This window comes from Diceros bicornis, chromosome 11, assembly GCF_020826845.1.
Source record: "Diceros bicornis minor isolate mBicDic1 chromosome 11, mDicBic1.mat.cur, whole genome shotgun sequence".
Classification (NCBI taxonomy): Eukaryota; Metazoa; Chordata; class Mammalia; order Perissodactyla; family Rhinocerotidae; genus Diceros; species Diceros bicornis.
Window position 1 is genome coordinate 15,425,409 of NC_080750.1, and position 20,377 is coordinate 15,445,785.

Sequence of the window (20,377 nt, forward strand, 5' to 3'; positions counted from 1 at the left end):
AGTGCTTAGAACAGTGCCTGCCCCATGCTTAACACAGTTTGTTATTGCTAGTATATTACTGTTTGCACTTGTCTTATGGGCATAGTCCACATCTGCTCCAAGTAATCAGAAAGCTTCCCAGGGCTAAGACTATTTCCCATTTTTCTCTTTCTATTACAATTCGTACATAAGAAGTGCGAAAAATATCTGTGATAAGCCTCTAACTCCAGGAAGTCATTTGCCTTGGTTCACCTGCTAAATAATATAAAGAGCCTTTCTCTTTAAAAATGGTGAGCATCGAACCACTTTTCACTAATATAGCAATAACAGTTGAGAGATTCAGTGTGGCATTTCACACAATCAAGTTCCCTTTATTGATAGAGTCATACAAGTATTGCTGTCTACTCCTAGCGGATTCATTTCACATCATAGCACCGGTCTCATTCTCTTTTTTGTCAGCACTGTTCCTTCCTGCCCGTGCTTATCTGTCTCCTGGCCTCAGGAAGGCCATTCATTAACACTCCCTTTGGGTGGGGAGCAAGGGGATTTTTTCAAATCCGCCCCTAACCACCACCTCACGGTCCAGGCTCCGCCCCCAGCCCGGGGAGGGCGGGAGAAGGGGCGGGGCGCCGCCGATTCCTGGGCGGGGCTCGCGTGGCGTGCCTTGAGGCTCCGGCGCCGTGACGTATGACGCTACCAGTTGACGCAGCCGCAGTGCCGCCCGGCCCCAGTTTGGACCCCTCCCATCCTCCTCCGCCCACCTCTGTGTCAGTGGCTGGGGCCAGTGGTGGACCTGGGGTGGCGGGCCGGGGCGGCGGGGCTAGAGGCTGTGGGCGCGGGCAAAGCACCGTAGGCAGCGTCCGGCTCGGCGCCGCCGCCGCCGTCCAAGGCCCTCGGCGTCCCGCGGGGAGAGGCCGGAGCGGTTCCGGGCCGCCCCAGTCCTCGCCCAGGTAAGGGGACGGGTCGCAGTGGGCAGCACTTTTCCCAGCATCTCTGGACCTCAGCGCGTTCGGAGTCGGGGAGGTTTGGTTTCGTCACGGCTGTCTGCTGCGGCGTCGACTCATCTCTTATTCTTTTGCCATCCTTACCTGCAGCACGGGGACCTGTAGACCGGGTGTCAGAGGTCAATGGGAAGGCCTGGAAGGGCCATGACAGATAGTTGGGGGCTTAGATGCGGGAGCGGGCCCTGCGGATGGTGTTAAGGCGAGTGGGCGGCGCCTACTTGCTGGTGTGTGGACTCGGCGGGAAGGATAGGACACCTGCAAGCTCCGGCTTCAGCCTTTCTAGAAGCATCCGCCTGTGGGAGACCCCATACAGCGTAACACAGGGTCGATTGACCAAGGGCAGTGGAGTCTTAGAACTCCCCTTTTCTCCCCAGGCGTGGTGTGTTTTATATTGTATGTTGGTGTCTGCTGAGTCTACACTATGGAAGTGTACATTTCAGCGGAAACATCTTTTGGCCAAAGGAAGGTGGAGGGAAGTTGATTTTCCTTCAGCAGAATTGTCGTCGTCTCCCCTCTCCCCATCCCCCCGTTGGCCTTAGTTTTGACGGTAGAAAGTTAGAGACGCTAGTTAAATGGAAAGAGTTCTTGTAAATTTCCTCTGTAAGGAAATCTTGGTTTTGTAACTGTCCAAGCGTGTAAGTTACAACTGGTTTCATGTTGCTGCTTTGACTCTGTGCGTAGCAATAAAGCTGATTTATTCTAAGTCAGCTAGATACATGAAGTATAAAAATAGGTGAATTAACCAGAATATTTATGTAACTATTGAGCGGTACATACTTTATGTGCATGTATTATCTCGTTTAATCATCATAACAATCCTATCATGTCAGGTCTGTCGTTATTCTCATTGTATAGATGAAAACTAAAGCCCACAGCCCTGAAAAACAACTTAGCCAAAGTCGGAGCTGTGATTTAAGCCAGGTGATCTGACTTCAGTTTACAGTCCCTCAATCAGCGTGCTCTTCCATCTCCCAAGCATCTTAAGAGTGTGCAAGGTGATTTTCATTTGATAAAAAGTGTGCCAGGGGCTGGGAACAGGAAGGAAGCAGTGGTACCATTCTTGCTGCAAGGACCCAGCAATTTGAGAAAGCCATTTTTTAAAGGCTACATTTTGAGTATGTTTTAAAGGTGGGATTTGACCTGTAGAACCCTCTGACTACCAAAATCACCCTCTTTTTGTACGTACAGTGGTTTGGAAACCTTTGGAAGGCTGTAGTTTGGAAATTGTGGTCTTATCCTAGATTTAGGAGTATTTCTTGTTTGGAAACTTTAAAAATGGAAATGTAATATTGGACTAACACTGAAGACGTGTATGTGTGCATGGGCAAGAGAGCATGTGTAATCAAATCATTTAATCTGAAATGGTGAAACTGGTGATAAAACCAGAATATCTTGTATAGTTGGTTAAAATGGTGTTTATTTTCAAGTTTGTTAAGATGAAACACTGCAGACAGGCCTTCTGAAGATAAAGAGAAGGAAAAACAGAACGTTGCAGACTCTGGAAAAAAATTCGGTAAATATTTTGGCTAAGCTTTTAAAAAATCTAATTTCCAGTTAAAGCTCAGATGGAGGAAATCTGACTTTCTGCTTCAGTTGTGGTTTAGTCTGCTTAAATTCTCAAGGAATGGGGGTGGGGTAGTGATGATTTATAATGTGATCTGCCAGTCATTTTCCCTAACTTTTGAACTATTTGATACCTGACTAACAATTGAGTCATGTGCTTAGCTTGTGTATTGGCAGGAGAAAGCCAAGGGAAGCTTTTGCTTGATTCTCTATCAAGTGTCAATATTCTTTTCTCTCTTTTGCTTGCTCATTAATCTGCTCATGTTATAAAGGGTTTTAAAAAGAAATGAAGAACACTAGTTGACTTTTGGTTTGTTCTTCATACAATACTGTATATGATTGAACTTAGTATGAATGAGTATAAATGAAAATGAAAAGTATATTTTTTTACTGTGAGTTCTATGGAGAATAGAAGACATGGATAAACATGATAAAGAAATATTGAATTCATTTCATAAATATTTATTGAGTACCATATGTCAGGCATTGTTTCAGGCTTGTAGTATAGAGTAGTGGTCGTCATAGCCCTGGAGAGTACTAGAGTAGTGAATTTTTTTATAGAAGGCAATATTTTTGTGAACCCATACATTTTCTTGATTTTATATGCAGGGATATTTTGGTTTATAAGAGTAGGGAAACAGCACTACCCATATGGTAAATTTTTGTATTTGTAATAAATTTTTCATATTATTTTAGTTAGTAAAGGAAAGTACTCCACTAGTACTACTTTAAGATACAGTGGGAAACTAGGATTCTTATAGACTTCACTTTAGCATACTGTTTTTCGTGTTAAAAATAGTGAATGTCAGAATTTCATGGGAGTTTAAGAAAATTAACTCTTTAATTTGAGAAAATTTCAGGGAACTTATATATAACAAATAGAAGTGACGTAAACAGATAGGCAACAGTTTGGATGATGAATTCAGAGAGATGAGCATAGAAGCATGGTGATCAATTAGAGGCTATTGTAATAATCCAGGTGGCACATGAGAACCAGAAGTAAAGCAGTGCAAATGGGAATTAAGGGATGGAGAAGGATTAGATAGATGCAAAGGAGATAGAATAGATAGGATTTAGTGGGCTTGAGGGAAAGTGGAGTCAGAATAATTTCTAGCCACTATCATGGTCATGCACATAATTAATGTTTATTAAATATTTACAGGATAAATTAAATGAATTATCTGGTATCTGGCTTGGGAAACTGAGTGGATTCTGGGGCCATTTACTGAGTATAGGAAGAGCAATAGATTGAGAAACATGGTTGGAGATGGATTCATTTTGGGGCTGTTATATATAAGGCATCTGTGACTTCTAAGAAATGTCATTAGGCACTTGTATATATGGATCTGAGTTAAGCAGACCCAGCTTGAGATGTAAATTTTGGAGTCTCAGTTTATAGATGATAGTTAAAAGCAATGGGAATGGATGAGATCACTCAGGGAGAAAATGTAGAGTAATAGAAGAAAAATGAGGATTGGAGAATGCTAATATTTAAGGGTAAGGTGGAAGAAAAACACACCGTAAAGGAGATGGGTGGGAGTGGGCAGGTAAGTAGGAGAAAATCAAGAGAGTCACAGAAGTCAGTGGAAGAACTGAGTTTGGAGAAAAGGAATGAGTATTAGGCAGCTTTGAGACATCAAATAAAATGAAGACAACAGAAGTATCCCCTGGATGTCAATTAAGAAGTTGTTGACCTGAGCAAGAGCAATTGTATAGGTGGATCCAGTTCACACTGGGTAAGAGATAAGGAAATTGAAATAGCTAATGTCATTTACTCTTTCAGAAAGTTTGGTTTTAAATGGAATACAGAGGGGATAGCTAGAGATAGGAGTTTGAGAGAGGGTTTTTGTTTTTTAAAGGTATGAGTGATATGACTACATTTCCAATCTTTATTTGTTAAGGATAAAAAGCCATCAGAAAGAAAATTTGAAGACAGAGGAATGAGGGAGAATAATTGGTGAAGCAAGGTTACTGACCAAGCTGGAAGGGATAGAAAACAAGGATGTAGGTTAATGGTACTCTAGGTAGACCTCTGCTGAAACAGGAGGGAAGGAGATGGTGATGATTATGGATACTGATAAATTTGTGGGAGGCAGGGTAGAGGTTGCTTCACAGAGTCCTTGCTAGAGGCTCTCACTTACTGTAGAAAGAGGAAATGCTTCACTCATGTGATTGTAGCCTTCTCAGTGTGGTATTGCTGACTCCTGATCTTTTGGTAAGGAGGAGGAGAGTGGAGTAGGGGTTTAGCTTAAGATGACAGGTATGAACAATCAGGGTAGAGATACCTTGCAGATATCTCACAAAATTACCTTTCTCATACTTTGTATTAGTTATCTATTGCTGAGTAACAAATTATCCAAAAACTTAGTGGCTTAAAACATTTATTATCTCAGAATTTCTGTGGGTCGGGTATTTGGGAGTGACTAAACTGGTGCCTCTGGCTTAAGGTCTCTCATGGGGTTGCAGCAAAGATCTTGGCTGGGACTTCAGTCATCTGGAGACTCAACTGGGACTGGAGGCTTTGCTTTCATGATGGCTCATTAACATGGCTGTTGGCTGGAGGCCTCAGATCCTCACCACAGGGACCTCTGAGGGCTTCTTAAGTGTCCTAACAAGGCAGCTGGCATCCCCTGGATCAGATGATCCAAGAGAGAGAGCAAGGAGGAAACTGTGATGCCATTGTTGACCCAGTCACACACCATTGTCTCTGCACTATTCATTTAGAACTGAATCACTATGCAGGGATGGTTTAACATTCGCAAATCAATCAACGTAATACACCACATTAATAAAATGAAGAATAAAAATCACACGATCATCTCAATAGATGCAGAGAAAGCATTTGACAAGATACAGCATCCATTTATGATAAAAACTCTGAATAAAATGGGTATAGAAGGAAAGTACCTCAACATAATAAAGACCATATATGAGAAACCCACAGCTAATATCATCCTCAATGGTGAAAAACTGAAAGCCATCCGTCTAAGAACAGGAACCAGACAAGGATGCCCACTGTCACCACTCCTATTTAACATAGTACTGGAAGTCCTAGCCAGAGCAATCAGGCAAGAGAAAGAAATAAAAGGGATCCAAATTGGAAAGGAAGAAGTGAAACTGTCACTATTTGCAGATGACATGATTTTATATATAGAAAACCCTAAAGAATCCACCAGAAAACTTTTAGAAGTAATAAATGAATATGGTAAAGTTGCAGGATACAAAATCAACATACAAAAATCAGTTGCATTTCTGTACACTAACAACGAAGTAGCAGAAAGAGAAATTAAGAATACCATCCCATTTACAATTGCAACAAAAAGAATAAAATACCTAGGAATAAACTTAACCAAAGAGGTGAAAGATCTGTACACCGAAAACTATAAAACATTTCTGAAAGAAATTGAAGAAGACACAAAGAAATGGAAAGATATTCCGTGCTCTTGGATTGGAAGAATTAACATAGTTAAGATGTCCATACTTCCTAAAGCCATCTATAGATTCAATGCAATCCCTATCAAAGTTCCAACAAGATTTTTCACAGAAATAGAACAAAGAATCCTAAAATTTATATGGAACAACAAAAGACCCCGAATAGCTAAAGGAATCCTGAGAAAAAAGAACAAAGCTGGAGGTATCACACTCCCTGATTTCAAAATATACTACAAAGCTGTAGTAACCAAAACAGCATGGTACTGGCACAAAAACAGACACACAGATCAATGGAATAGAATCGAAAGCCCAGGAATAAACCCACACATCTATGGACAGCTAATCTTTGACAAAGGAGCCAAGAACATACAATGGGGAAAAGAAAGTCTCTTCAACAAATGGTGTTGGGAAAACTGGATAGCCATATGCAAAAAAATGAAAGTAGACCCTTACCTTACACCATACACAAAAATTAACTCCAATTGGATTAAAGACTTGAATGTAAGACCTGAAACTGTGAAACTTCTAGAAGAAAACATAGGCAGTACGCTCTTCGACATCAGTCTTAGCAACATCTTTTCAAACACCACGTCTGACCGGGCAAGAGAAACAATAGAAAAAATAAACAAATGGGACTACATCAAACTAAAAAGCTTCTGCACAGCAAAGGAAACCATCAACAAAACAAAAAGACAACCTAACAATTGGGAGAAGATATTTGCAAACCATACTTCTGATAAGGGCTTAATCTCCAAAATATATAAAGAACTCATGCATCTTACCAACAAAAAAACTACCAACCCAATTAAAAAATGGGCAAAGGACCTGAACAGACATTTCTCCAAAGAAGATATACAGATGGCCAACAGACACATGAAAAGATGTTCAAAATCATTAACTATCAGGGAAATGCAAATCAAAACTACAGTGAGATATCACCTGACGCCCGTCAGAATGGCTATAATTAACAAGACAGGAAACAACATGTGTTGGAGAGGATGTGGAGAGAAGGGAACTCTCATACACTGCTGGTGGGAGTGCAAACTGGTGCAGCCACTATGGAAAACAGTATGGAGATTCCTCAAAAAATCAAGGATAGAACTACCATATGATCCAGCCATCCCACTGTTGGGTATTTATCCAAAGAACTTGAAAACACCAATTTGTAAAGGTACATGCACCCCTGTGTTCATTGCAGCATTATTCACAATAGCCAAGACTTGGAAGCAACCTAAGTGCCCATCAAGGGACGAATGGATAAAGAAGCTGTGGTATATATACACAATGGAATACTACTCAGCCATAAGAAACGATGAAATCCAGCCATTTGTGACATCATGGATGGACATTGAGGGTGTCATGCAAAGTGAAATAAGTCAGAGGGAGAAGGTCAAATACCATATGATTTCCTTCATTAAGTAGTAGATAATAACAACAATAAACAAACACATAGAGACAGAGATTGGATTGGTGGTTACCAGAGGGGAAGGGGGGAGGGAGGAGGGTGAAAGGGATAATTGGATACACGTGTGTGGTTATGGGTTGTAATTAGTATTTTGGTGGTGAACATGATGTAATCTATGCAGAAATAGAAGTACAATGATGTACACCTGAAATTTTTACAATGTTATAAACCAATGTTACTGCAATAAACAAAAACAAAAAAAAAAAAAAAAAAAACGAACTGAATCACTAAGTTCAGCTCACAGTTGGGAGGAGAATTAATTAAGCTCCGCTTCTTGAAGGGAAGTATACAAAGAAATTTTGGACATATTTTTAAGCTATCACACACCTACCAATTGTCAATTTCTTTAGGGGCAAATAAGCTCTTTAAATATATTTAGATATAGGGGCCGGCCTGGTGGCGTAGTGGTTAAGTTCACGTGCTCTGCTTTGGCTGCCTGGGGTTCAGGGGTTTGGATCCTGGGCGTGGACCTACATACTGCTCGTCAAGCTACGCTGTGGCAACTTCCCACATACAAACTAGATGAAGACTGGCACAGATGTTAGCTCAGGGACAATCTTCCTCAAGCAAAAAGAGGGAGATTGGCAACAGATGTTAGCTTAGGGCCAATCTTCCTCACCAAAATAAATAAATAAAAAATATATAAAAATAAAAAATATCTACTATAAAAATAAAAAATATGTAGATATAGCCTTTGTGACCAGGTGTGAGAGAGGTGCAAAAGAAGTGGAGAGGTAGTTCAGTCAGATTTAGCTCACTTTACAATTTGACCTTCTTTGCTGCTAATTAGGCTCAATAACTTGATGTGTTACCTCTTGTGGTTATTAAAAAAAAAAGTGATTGAGCCAGCTCTGGTGGTCTAGGGGTTAAGAATCGGTGCTCTTACTGCTGTGGCCCCGGTTTGTTTCCCAGTCATGGAACCAGGCGGCTCACACAGATAATTAAACCAACAACTAGGATATGAAACCATGCACTGAGGCTTTAAAAAAAAAAGAAAAAGTGATTACTGACCTTTGATTTAATGGAGGATGCTTTTAGGAGAAAAAATGCCATAGTGGGCAAATTACAAATTTTTTAATACCAAAATTCTAAGATTCATATATTAGCTCCTAAACTAGAATTTAGAGCTGGGAGAAGAAACTCATTTTTCATAGTGAAGAAACTGAGGACTAAGAGATAATTACTGATTTCTGTGAACACAAATGATATGAGAGGCAATATAACACAGACTCTAAGCCACACAGTCTAGGTTCAAATCCTAGGTCGGCCATGTCTTAGCTGTGTTTGTGCTTAGCTTCTCACTGCCACGGTTTTCTCATCTGTGAAATGGGGAATTGTAGCTAGGTAGTTATTTCTGATGATACATGTAAAGTGTTTAGAGGGGTGCCTGGCACATAGCAAGCGGTGAATAAATGTTAGCCATTGTTATGGTAGCTATGTTTTATCATTTTAATGATACCATTTATCATTTAATTGTTTTAATGAGTTAATACCATGGAATGAACATTTCAAAAAGTAAGATAACACTAACCAAAATGTTTAGAGTCTAAACATTAGACTATTGACCTTATTGTACTTTGTCATGTTTTATGCATATGTAAAGTGTGTTTCTATCCAGCTCCGTATCCATTTAAAATACTGTGTCAGGCGTCACCAGTAGTTTTGTATAGGTCCTATCCCTATGAAATTCCTTGAAGCAGCCTTTTTTTGTTATTCTTACCTAAAAGTTCAATTTCAATTTTCACAATTTTCTCTGCTCATAGGAGTTGGCTATTAAATGGATCTGTTGGGCTGTCTGCATGGCAACATGCTAAGAAAAGATATTTTTTTGAACTTGGTATGATGAGAGTGTTGGTAAACACATGGTCAGTTTCTTCCTCCCTCTCTCCCACATCCAAAGACCCTGTTTTATTGGGTGGGTGGTTTGAATGTGTAATAGATGGGGTTTTCTGACTCAAGTGACTTAAGGCAGAAGAGAAGAGAGAAACATAAGGGCCAGATAGGAAAATGGAAATAATTTTATTACAAGAAACTTGGAGAATTTTACTTTGTTGATGCTAGCTTTTTAATGTTATGCCTCTTGGTGTATTTTTAATCAAAATGGAAGTGACGTATTGAATTCTTGATTAAAATAATTGAAAGAAACTTGTAGAGTGTGTTCACCCGCCAGTACGAAAAGCAAAAACAAAACAAATCCACAACTAATCAATTTATGGGATGTAGAAGTGGGAGGATTAAACCTTTCACTCATGGGAATTTCCGTTGATCTCTTTCTATCACTGACCATATTAAGGAATATGCTGAAGATAGTAATTAGTTCTGGTGGACAATTAGAGGTGGGTAATATTTAAAAATCATGGTTTCTTCTAGATTTGAAGAAGTTGAAGTTAGCTCTTTTTACCCTATTAGATAAGTTTTCTACAGCTTTTGAAGAGATTTTTTTTTTTAACTTTCAGTAGATGTTTAGGTGAACCACCATAAATTTCTGGCAATAGAAGTGAGGTTTGCTAAAGTGTAACATTTTTGTTGGATGATATGACTTCTTAGATGTTACAGATTCTTCCATTTATAACATGAAGAACCATTTTGGTAGCATAGATTATGATATTGAAAAGTACTTTACATTTGTTTAGTTTGCTGATTTATACTATTTGAATCGTCAGTCCCTGTATCTGAATATTCCATCAGCAATAGTTGCCTGGTGACTGTGTGCTTTGATATTTGATCTGCTTCTAAGAATCATGCTCACTGGTATTTGTAGAACTATGTTATTCATACTAACTTAATACATTCTTGATTGTTATTTATGCCAACTGATTTCTTTTGGTTATAAAATTCTGGTAGTTAGTTAAATATGTGTATTTTTCTCTTATATTTTTTAAGGAATGAGACACATTTTAGTCATTGTTTACTGCTATGCATTCTGTTGTTTTTTCACTTTCTCCTTTTGTTGAGCTGATTAATGGTAGTTTAGCTATCACTGTTTTAATGTGTTTCTTGTCAAGCACCGTGTTATGAGTTTTCTGTTTGCTTTTGTGTTTTAACACCTTTAGGTTCTCTTCAGGGAAGAGATGGCCATTTTACAACTTGGAAACAGGCTCAAAGAGATTCAGTAACTTGCTCAAGCTGCCTCACAGGTAAGGAAGGGATGGAGGGGACAGAGCGAGCTTTCCATTCCTAATCTGGTTTTGAAGCCTAATCTATTTCCAGGATATGAGACGGTTTCTGTTATTTCTGATTGAATGCTATTTTACCATTTAATTCTTTTGGGCTTTAGAGTTAGTTAATAGGTGAAATTGTGGTTGTTACATTTAGAATCCTGGAATTGAAAGGGACCTAGGTAGAGAGGATTATACCTCGTCTGTTTGACCTAAGAGGATACTTGTTTATTTTGTTTGTTTAAATGAACAGAATAGGACATTGTATAGTTTTGCTTTATGTACACACAGCTGTTGACCAGGACCAAAATTGTTAAGGAAACTAAGTTTGCTTTTGTTGCCCGCTATCTCCTCTTTAAGGTTTTCTCCATCTTCAGAAATCTTGGGCCTTTCGTGATATTCCTGGGTCCTGCTTATTAAAGAAAAAAGTAATCTAATGAATTAATTTACACTAATAATGCATGATAATAATTAATGGTAACTGTTATTGAGATACTCTAAAGATATCTTTACATTTTAAGAGAGAATATTGGTTAGTACTCTATTTAAAGGAATGGGTGGTGGAATTTTAGGTCTCGTATCCTGATGGGTAAAACTTTTTAGGCAGAGAGGGCTTTTCAGATCACTATATGCTCAACAGGTTATACCAACTATTTTATACATTCCAATACGATCTTAAATGTAAAAGTTTACATATTTCCTTTATGTGAGATGTTCAATTGCATACTTCTCTATTTTGTATGTTTTATTTGTGTAGCATCATAGAGTTTGAAGGGGCATCAGAAAGTCATTTGTTTCAGAACATCTCCCTTTAGATTGGTGAGTACTCAGACTACTTGAGCCATTGTAGAAACAGTTCAGATGAATTAAACACTGTTGAAACTTCATTTAGGATAAAAATGTTGTTGTGATCTGTTTTGTGTTTTACCTTTTTTTTTTGGGATGTCATTATGCCATAAGAAAGATAAGCAGTACCTCCAGGCAGTTTCTTCGTGTTGGTATTTAGTGAGATCTTTGGGTCAATTACCTGGTTTCTTTTTGTTTGTTTGTTTTTTGTGAGGAAGATCAGCCCTGAGCTAACATCCATGCCAATCCTCCTCTTTTTGCTAAGGAAGACTGGCCCAGGGCTAACATCCGGCCTGTCTTCCTCCACTTTATATGGGACGCCACCACAGCGTGGCCTGACAAGCGGTGCCTCGGTGCGCGCCGGGGATCCAAACCCTGGCCACCAGCAGCACTTAACTGCTACGCCACGGGGCCGGCCCCCAATGACCTGGCTTCTTAAGGGGGATATAAATAACTTTGAAATTGGGAACCCTACAGGCATCTCAAGATAATTTCTTACGTATTTGCAGATACCAAATAGCTGAAAAGTTTTCAAGTAACTGTATATTCTGTAATAGTTGATGTAGATTGGTAAAGTTTGGCCTATGGGTAAGCAATGCAGAAACGTGTACAGAGTGCATACTTCACAGAATGTCTGGTATACAGATGTTCAGTCTTGATGATGAGAATATGAATGTTGGTGAAGTTCAAGGGAAAGCTATAATGTTCATTTATTTCCCATCTCTTAAACCCCATATAGTTTCCTTTATAGAAAAGTAACTGTGATTAAATCTAGAGACCTTTTTTTTGTTTTTTTTTTGGTGAGGAAGATCAGCCCTGAGCTAGCATCCATGCCAATCCTCCTCTTTTTGCTGAGGAAGACCAGCTCTGAGCTAACATCTATTGCCAATCCTCCTCCGTTTTTTTTCCCCCAAAAGCCCCAGTAGATAGTTGTATGTCATAGTTGCACATCCTTCTAGTTGCTGTAGGTGAAACGCGGCCTCAGCATGGCCAGAGAAGTGGTGCGTCGGTGCGCGCCTGGGATCTGAACCCCGGGCTGCTAGTAGCGGCGCGCACGCATTTAACCACTAAGCCATGGGGCCGGCCCCCAGAGACCTTTAATATAATGATCTGAAGACATGTGAACACCTTTTATACAAGGAATTGTGACTTCATGGTTGCATGAGGGATTTGAGTATGATTAAATTTTTTCTCTGATTTTTGTTACATTTGGAATTGGGTTATTAAAATGTTGAATATCCTTTCTTAAACTCAAGCAAATGAAAATCAAGTTTTCTTGAGGGAGAAAAAGATCATTTAGGAGTCTCTTTGGCCCTGAATACGTTGGGAATACTTGCTTATCTTTTGCAATAGCTCATAATTATGTACTTTTTAGAATGATGCATTTATTTCATTCATTTATGAAACAAGTATTTATTGAGAGACTGCTGTGTACCAGGAAATTTGTTGGATATTACACACTCAAATAAATAGGGCAGATCCATTCTTAAAGAGTAGCTGTCTAGTAGGGGAGACAGACTTCTAAACTGATAGTTACAGTATGATGTGATAACTGCTAAGATATAGGTAGTCATTCAAACAGCCTTTATTTAGCATTTTCTGTATTGTCAGATATTCTACTAAAGATTATTGTGAATATTCCAAATCTTACACTTAATACTCAGAATTTCTTAGCTGTATAGTAGAATTTTTAAGCTCAATAAGTATTTATTGAATGAATAAACAAAAAGATAGCCCTACATTATCATGCACTGTCTTACTATGTTGCTGTGAGTAATCAATATCCAATAGATACTTTCCCATGAAAGTACTAGAGTAAGCTATGGCTCTTCATAGCTAGGTCTTTTCATATCATAGGTAATGTTATATAGACATATTCCAGTTTAAGCCTGATATAGGAAAACCTTATTTCTTCAGTCCTGTGTCAAATAGTGGGGTGATACCTGTTTTAGAGGAGCCATGTAGCCTTGGGAGAGTGCAGTGAGGTTTTCTCGAGGAGCTATGGGCAGGTGCACGGCTCGTCCAGTTCTTCCCACTCCCCTTCTCTGAGGTAATCACATATTTATTGCTGAGGTGGGGTAGTGGTGGGGGACTCTGGGGCCCTCTCATCCATATTTCCTGGCAGCTACCACCCTGGGTCCATCTTTCTGCCCGCTCTTACAAACACAAATTAAAAATTAAGAAAAATAGAAGAGGAAAAGGTAGAAGGTAGTGGGATTAGAAACAAAAAACTAGGAGTAATAAGAAAAAAGAGGAGTGAAATAGAAGAGGTTTTAAATAAATATGAACTTGACTCATGCTTTAAAAATGTATAGAAGCTATCAGATTCTCTCATCTTTCCACCACCAAAGCTCCCTGTCGCTGGGTCCTTCCTTTCCTCTGTTCATCCTGTTCAGATAAAGGAAATGTTCCTCTTTCTGTTAAAAGCCAGTTCCTACACGTATGTATGCTCTGAATTAAAGCAAGATTTCTTAAAAAATCTTAAATGTTTTATTAAATACTGTGTGCTTTAAACTATATGGTTTCATGGTCTCTTTTAAAGCACAGGATCATTTTTCTTGTAAAAGAAAACTGTCCTCAGATTCGATAGGACTAGTAACAAATAATTAAAAAAAATAGTGCCTTAGTTTGGGTTCCCCAGAAGCAAAACCTGGATAAGGATTCAAGTGCAGGTGGTTTATTTGGGAAGTGACCATAGGAAACACTGCTAGGGGAGTGGGGAAGGAAGAAAGGAAAGGGACTGAAGCCAGTAAAGGGCATTATCCTAGCAGTTACTGCTGCGGGCATCTGGAGCTCACTACCATTGAGCTCTCACTACTCTCAAAACTGAGTAAAATATGCCTCAGAGTTATCCCAGATCAAGAGCAAGGAGGCTGCAGGTATTTATCCACCAACTTCCTGGTATCATTGACATTACTCTCTGGCATTTCCGGCTTGCCTCTAGTACAAGCTGAGCATGTTCCTACAGTCAGAAAGCAGCCCTCAGTGTTCAGAATAAGCGATCTTCATGTGTAGAGGTGAATGCCAACAGTAATGGGCAAAACGTTGGTTGCCAGCAGTAAAAATTTTGTGCAGTATATTATCTACAATATGCCAGGTGCTGTTCTAAATGCTTTACATATATGAACTCATCAATTCTCACTATACAACTCTATAAGGTATTAGTGTCTTCATTTTACAGATGAAGAAATATAGCACAGAGAGTTTAGGTAACTTGCCCATGGTAACCCAGCTATAATGCTATAATGTCAGAAGGGGTATTTGAACCCAGGTGATCTAGTACAGAGTCCATCCTCTTAATCCATACAGTGGTCTACTTCTGAAACAGCACAGTCTGAAGAAGGACCTTTTGATTCTACTGTTGGGTTTTTTTTGATAACTGCCTCCTCTTTGTCCCTTCCCCCAGTCTCTTTCCTTTTAGTCTTCTTTACTTCCTTCCTTGTTTGTAGCTTACCCACCTCCCCTTTCCAGAACAGTATACGTGTTCCTCCTTCCATTCTTATACTCAAGGCTGTCAAATCGAATAATTTTTGCTAAGGTGTTGACTGTCTTTCTGATGTTGAGATGAAAGCTTTGAGTTTGGTATTGCTTGGTATTTGCATTTTAATTTTAAAAAAAGACAAGTATTTAAGAACCTTAGGAAGAAAGACTCGATGGTAGAATGACAGATGACCAAGTTGATAGTTTTGGGTTGGGAGACACCTATTCCTTGGCCATAGTTATAAGGAGAGGCCAAGAGATGTGTGCTTGGGTAAGAACAGCTCCTTTCCCACCCATCATATCCTGTCTTCCAGCCATCACTCTCCCTTTTTCTTTTTAAATTATGGAAGTGTTTGTATTCCATGCCAATTGTAAAACATTTAAACAATACCTAAGTAGCAAGTCCTGCCTCACGGATTCTTCTTCACCCCAAATCTCCTCTCACCACTCTCCCTATAGGCAACCAGTCATGGCTTTGCTAATATTTTCGCAGATTAAAAAAAGTATATATGTATATACACACACACCATATATATGTACATGTATATGTAATATACATAATGGATAGTCTTTTTTTTTAGACACTTAAGTGGAATACTATACATCTTGTTTCTCAACTTGCTTTTTCCCTGCTAGTATTACATATATCCTGGACATTTCTCTGTGTCATCCTCTATAGAGCTGTCTCATTTCTTTGAAAAAGGCTGCATATTATTTCATAGTAAGAGTGTACCATAATTTAACTATTTTCCTATCAATTGACATTTTTTTCCAATTTTTCAGTATGATATATAGTGCTGCAGTGATTGTCCTTGAAAAAAATCTTTGTGCCTGAGTATTTCTGAGAAGTAAAGTCCTAGAACTGAAATGTCCAAGTCAAAGCATATGCATTTTTATAGTATCTGACAAATTGTTCTTCTCAAAGACGTTTACTCCTATCAGTTGTATAAGAGTGCCCATTTTTCATACTTTTGCAATCTTTCTAATTTTCACTTATGTGACTAGTGGGTGATAATTGGTGATTGTCCCCAATTGCTAGTGATATTATCTTTCTCTGTGAATTGCCAGTTTATGTATTTTACTCATTTTTCTATCAGATTATTTGTATTTTTTGTATTGATTTGTAGGATGGCCTTTGTATTTGAAGGACCAAAGCAAGATTTGGAATTCTATCTCTAAAAGTCTGTTGATGCAAGTATTAGATGTTAGATATTTTTATTTCCTTTATGCCAATGGCAGAGAAATAAAATAGTTTGAATAAAGTATTTGAAAAGATTTTAGGAAGAACAAAAGACCCTGAATAGCTAAAGCAGTCCTGAGAAAAAAGAACAAAGCTGGAGGTACCACACTCCCTGATTTCAAAATATACTACAAGGCTATAGTAATCAAAGCAGCATGGTACTGGCACAAAACCAGACACAGATCAATGGAACAGAATCGAGAGCCCAGAAATAAATGCACACATCTATGGACAACTAATTTTCGACAAGGGAGCCAAGAATATACAATGGAGAAAAGAAAGTCTCTTCAATAAACGGTGTTGGGAAAACTGGATAGCCACGTGCAAAAGAAGGAAATTAGACCCTTTTCTTACACCATACACAAAATTTAACTCAAAATGGATTAAAGACTTGAATGTAAGACCTGAAACCATAAAACTCCTAGAAGAAAACATAGGCGCTACACTCTTCAACATTGATCTTAGCAGCACCTTTTTGAATACCATGTCTCACCAGGCAAGGGAAACAAAAGAAAAAATAAACAAATGGGACTACATCAAATTAAAAAGTTTCTGCACAGCAGAGGAAACCATCAACAAAATGAAAAGACAACCTACCAATTGGGAGAAGATATTTGCAAACCATGTATATGATAAGGGGTTGATATCCAAAGTATATAAAGATATCATACAAGTCAACAATAAAGAAACAAACAACCCAATTAAAAAATGGGCAAAAGATCTGAACAGACATTTTTCCAAAGAAGATATACAGATGGCCAACAGGCACATGAAAAGATGTTCAACATCACTAATTATTACGGAAATGCAAATCAAAACTACAATGAGATATCCCATCAGAATGGCTATAATGAACAAGACAAAAAATAATAAGTGTAGGGGCTAGCCTGGTAGCATAGTGGTTAAGTTCACAGGCTCCACCTTGGCAGCTCAGGGTTTGCAGGTTCAGATCCCAGGCTTGGACCTACACACTGCTCCTCAAGCCATGCTGTGGCGGCGTCCCACATACAAAATAGAGGAAGATTGGCACAGATGTTAGCTCAGGGCCACTCTTCTTCAAGCAAAAAGAGGAGGATTGGCAACAGCTGTTAGCTCAGGGCCAGTTTTCCTCACCAAAAAAAAAAAAGTGTTGGAGAGGATGTGGAGAAAAGGGAACCCTTGTACACTGCTGGTGGGAATGTAAACTGGTGCAGCCACTATGGAAAACAGTATGGAGATTCCTCAAAAAATTAAGAATAGAATTACCATATGATCTAGCTATTCCACTTCTGGGTGTTTATCCAAAGAACATAAAAACATGAATGTGAAAAGATATTTGTACCCCTATGTTCATTGCAGCATTATTCACAATAGCCAACACTTGGAAACAACCTAAATGCTCATCAATGGATAAATGGATAAAGAAGATGTGGTATATGTACACAACGGAATACCACTTAGCCATAAAAGAAGATGAAATCTTGCCATTTGTGACAACATGGATGGACCGTGAGCGTATTATGCTAAGCGAAATAAGTCAGATGGAGAAAGTCACATACATATGATTTCACTCATAAGTAGGAGATGAAAACAACAACAACAAACAAACACATAGATACAGAGAATAGATTGGTGGTTACCAGAGGGGAAGTGGGGCAGGAGGAGGGCCAAAAGGTGATAGGGCACGTGTGTGAGGTGATGGATGGTAATTAGTCTTTGGGTGGTGAAGATGATGTAGTCTACACAGAAATCAAAATATAATGTTGTACATCTGAAATTTATATAGTGTTTTAAACCAATGTTACCTCAATAAAAAATAAAGAAAAAACAAATGAAAATATTTTATGGGTAATTCATTTTGAAAAGTAATGGTCTTTTTGGAAAGCTGTTTCTTAAAATGGTGGTGGTGGTGGTGTTAAATTAGGAAATTTGATAAATCTCTGGTTTGTGCTGTGTTTGATTAAACTATTTCACATTTTCATGGTTTTGTTACTAAAATAATAATTGCCATGATTTATTTTCTAATGTGGACAGCAGTTTTGGAATGAATACCATGGATTTCAGGAAGAATAAAGAGAATCTAGATGAATGATGAAAATATTGAGAGAGCATGTCTTAAAACATGTAGATCAATGTTATTTTCTTATGTAATAGATAAAAATACCATTTAAAATGATATAATACTTGAAAAGAGTGCCCGTGTTCAAGGCACTGTCACTGGTGTTGTGGATACAAAGATTAATAAAATCCCTATTGGTCATAATCCATCGAGAGAGAGGCAAGGTAGATTAGGTTCAGGTTATGCATCTTTGGCAAGAGTATCACAGAAGTGAGGCTGTTCTCTTCTATTAAGAAGTGCACAATTTTGATTTATTATTGATTTTGATCTGGTATTGATGGTGTATACTTTGATCACTTAATTAACTGCCAGCTTTCTCAAAGTTCCTCTTTTCCCCTTTGTCATTAATAATTATTTTGAGGGGAGTTATTTTGAGATAATATGAGCATCCTGTTGCTCATCAAAATTTAATTATTTATATTGGTATGGACTCATAGATTCCTTTTTATTAAATGGGTTGTAATCCATTGCTCTTATTTATTTTGATGCTTAAATTGTCTTACATTTTGCTAGTGGAAGCGTCTTCAAGCTGGTTTCTGTGTCCATTTGACATGTTCCCATTTTGCTTTGAACACTTCTTTCCTTTCTGGAAAAATAAGGCTCATTTTGATGTTCCCTGCCTTAGTTGTGGAATCAGCCATTTCTTCAAGGTGCCTTGTTTCCTCGTAATACGAAATGGTTTTTAGAAGCACAGTTCTCTGCTCATTTTTATTGGGGTGTTGCTACACTCAGGACCTGTTAATGAACATATGCGTATACATACATACCCATATATACATTTACAGCTATATTTATTTCTACATCCATTTATATTGAAAACCTTACCTCCAGTTCTTATCCAACACCACATATCCTCCAACAGCGAGAAACTTGGGTCCTGTTATCCTTAATATATTTACTTACTTGATTAATCTCTCCCCCATACCCAGCGTGGGCTATCTCCCAGGTGTCTGCCCTCCTTATCCTACTCCCACTTTAACACACTATTCCAGATTGCCCTCCTGCATGGAAGCCTTACTTATCTCTTTGGTGTCTGATGCCTTCCTCTTGGGTTCTGACATGCCGCACCAGGCAGCCTCCCTGGGCAGATGCTCATCTCTGCTCAGGCTCCCACACCTTGAGCTGGACTGCTTCTCCTGCCCCTCTCTGCCCGCCAGGGATGCCCTCTTCCTTCTACTCAGGCTCCAGTACCCTGTGCCTGACCTCTTCTTTTCAAGTATGGCCTCGTCATCCCGCTGTGGCTTTGATACCCTGAAATATGCTGCTGTTCCACAAGCCTCTTTACCGCACAGAGAGAGACTTAATTTACCCTTATTGGGCTCTGACATCCCACTCTAGGCCCTGAGACTCCTGTCCTCTCTTCCCCCACGCAGATGCCTGCCTTACTGTGCTTCACCTTGCGGCTTTCAGACTGAACTGTTCAGGCAGGGAAGAGGAAGAGGAAACAACTAATTTGTTTTTTATTCCATCATTTGCTCCACGAAGATTATGCAGTAGGTTCTTACATCAGTCTCCAGGCCTCTCCATTAAGGAATTGGTGGTGAACCACTTAAATACCGTGGGTAAGTACATAGCCCCAGTTCAGTCTGGAGTCTCTGTGTCAGTGCTGGTTGGACTCACTTCCTTTATACCAGGATGTCCACCTCTTCCTTTAGCGCCTTTATTGTCGTACTTAGCCTTTACTTTTCTGCTTGCTCAAAATTTGTTCTTTTAACTATTCAGTCCTTCTCTGTTGATTTCTCTTAAAGGTTTTGCATTAACTAATAATTGGAAAGATGTTGGTTATATCTGTGTGATACTGCAGCTTTCTATGTTTACAACTTGAACACCCTCTTTCTACATTCTTTTTGGCTATGGTTTCTTACAGTGGTGGTGGGGGTGATTTTGGATGAGGACTCTAGATCCTTTTGGTGGATAGATCACTTCCCCTTGGTTTTGATTCAAAACAGATCCTCCTTTTATGTGGAGACCTGAATGCAGGACACATCCCTCATGGAACATCCCCTAGGAGTCACTGGGTGATCTTTTCATCCTCAGTGGTGTGATGGTGATATATCTGTAAGATGGTAAAAATAAGTATATTGAAATAGTTATGGATGTTATTTTATAATA

General features: G+C 38.9%; 1 protein-coding gene across 9 annotated transcripts in view; it reads left to right on the forward strand.

Annotated features, from left to right (window-relative positions):
• Positions 1-804: 804 nt before the first annotated feature.
• The window catches only part of BLTP1 (bridge-like lipid transfer protein family member 1), a 198,385-nt gene continuing 178,812 nt past the window's right edge, over positions 805-20,377 (forward strand). For 5 of the 9 annotated variants that reach the window (XM_058550001.1, XM_058550004.1, XM_058550006.1 and 2 more), the window contains exons 1-3: positions 806-929; positions 10,497-10,580; positions 11,359-11,420. The gene's annotated coding sequence lies outside the window, so the exon portion shown is untranslated. Of the gene's footprint in view, positions 930-2,433; positions 2,497-10,496; positions 10,581-11,358; positions 11,421-20,377 lie in introns of those variants that run through there. The other 4 variants (XM_058549998.1, XM_058550005.1, XM_058550000.1 and 1 more) reach the window with 3 other exon arrangements.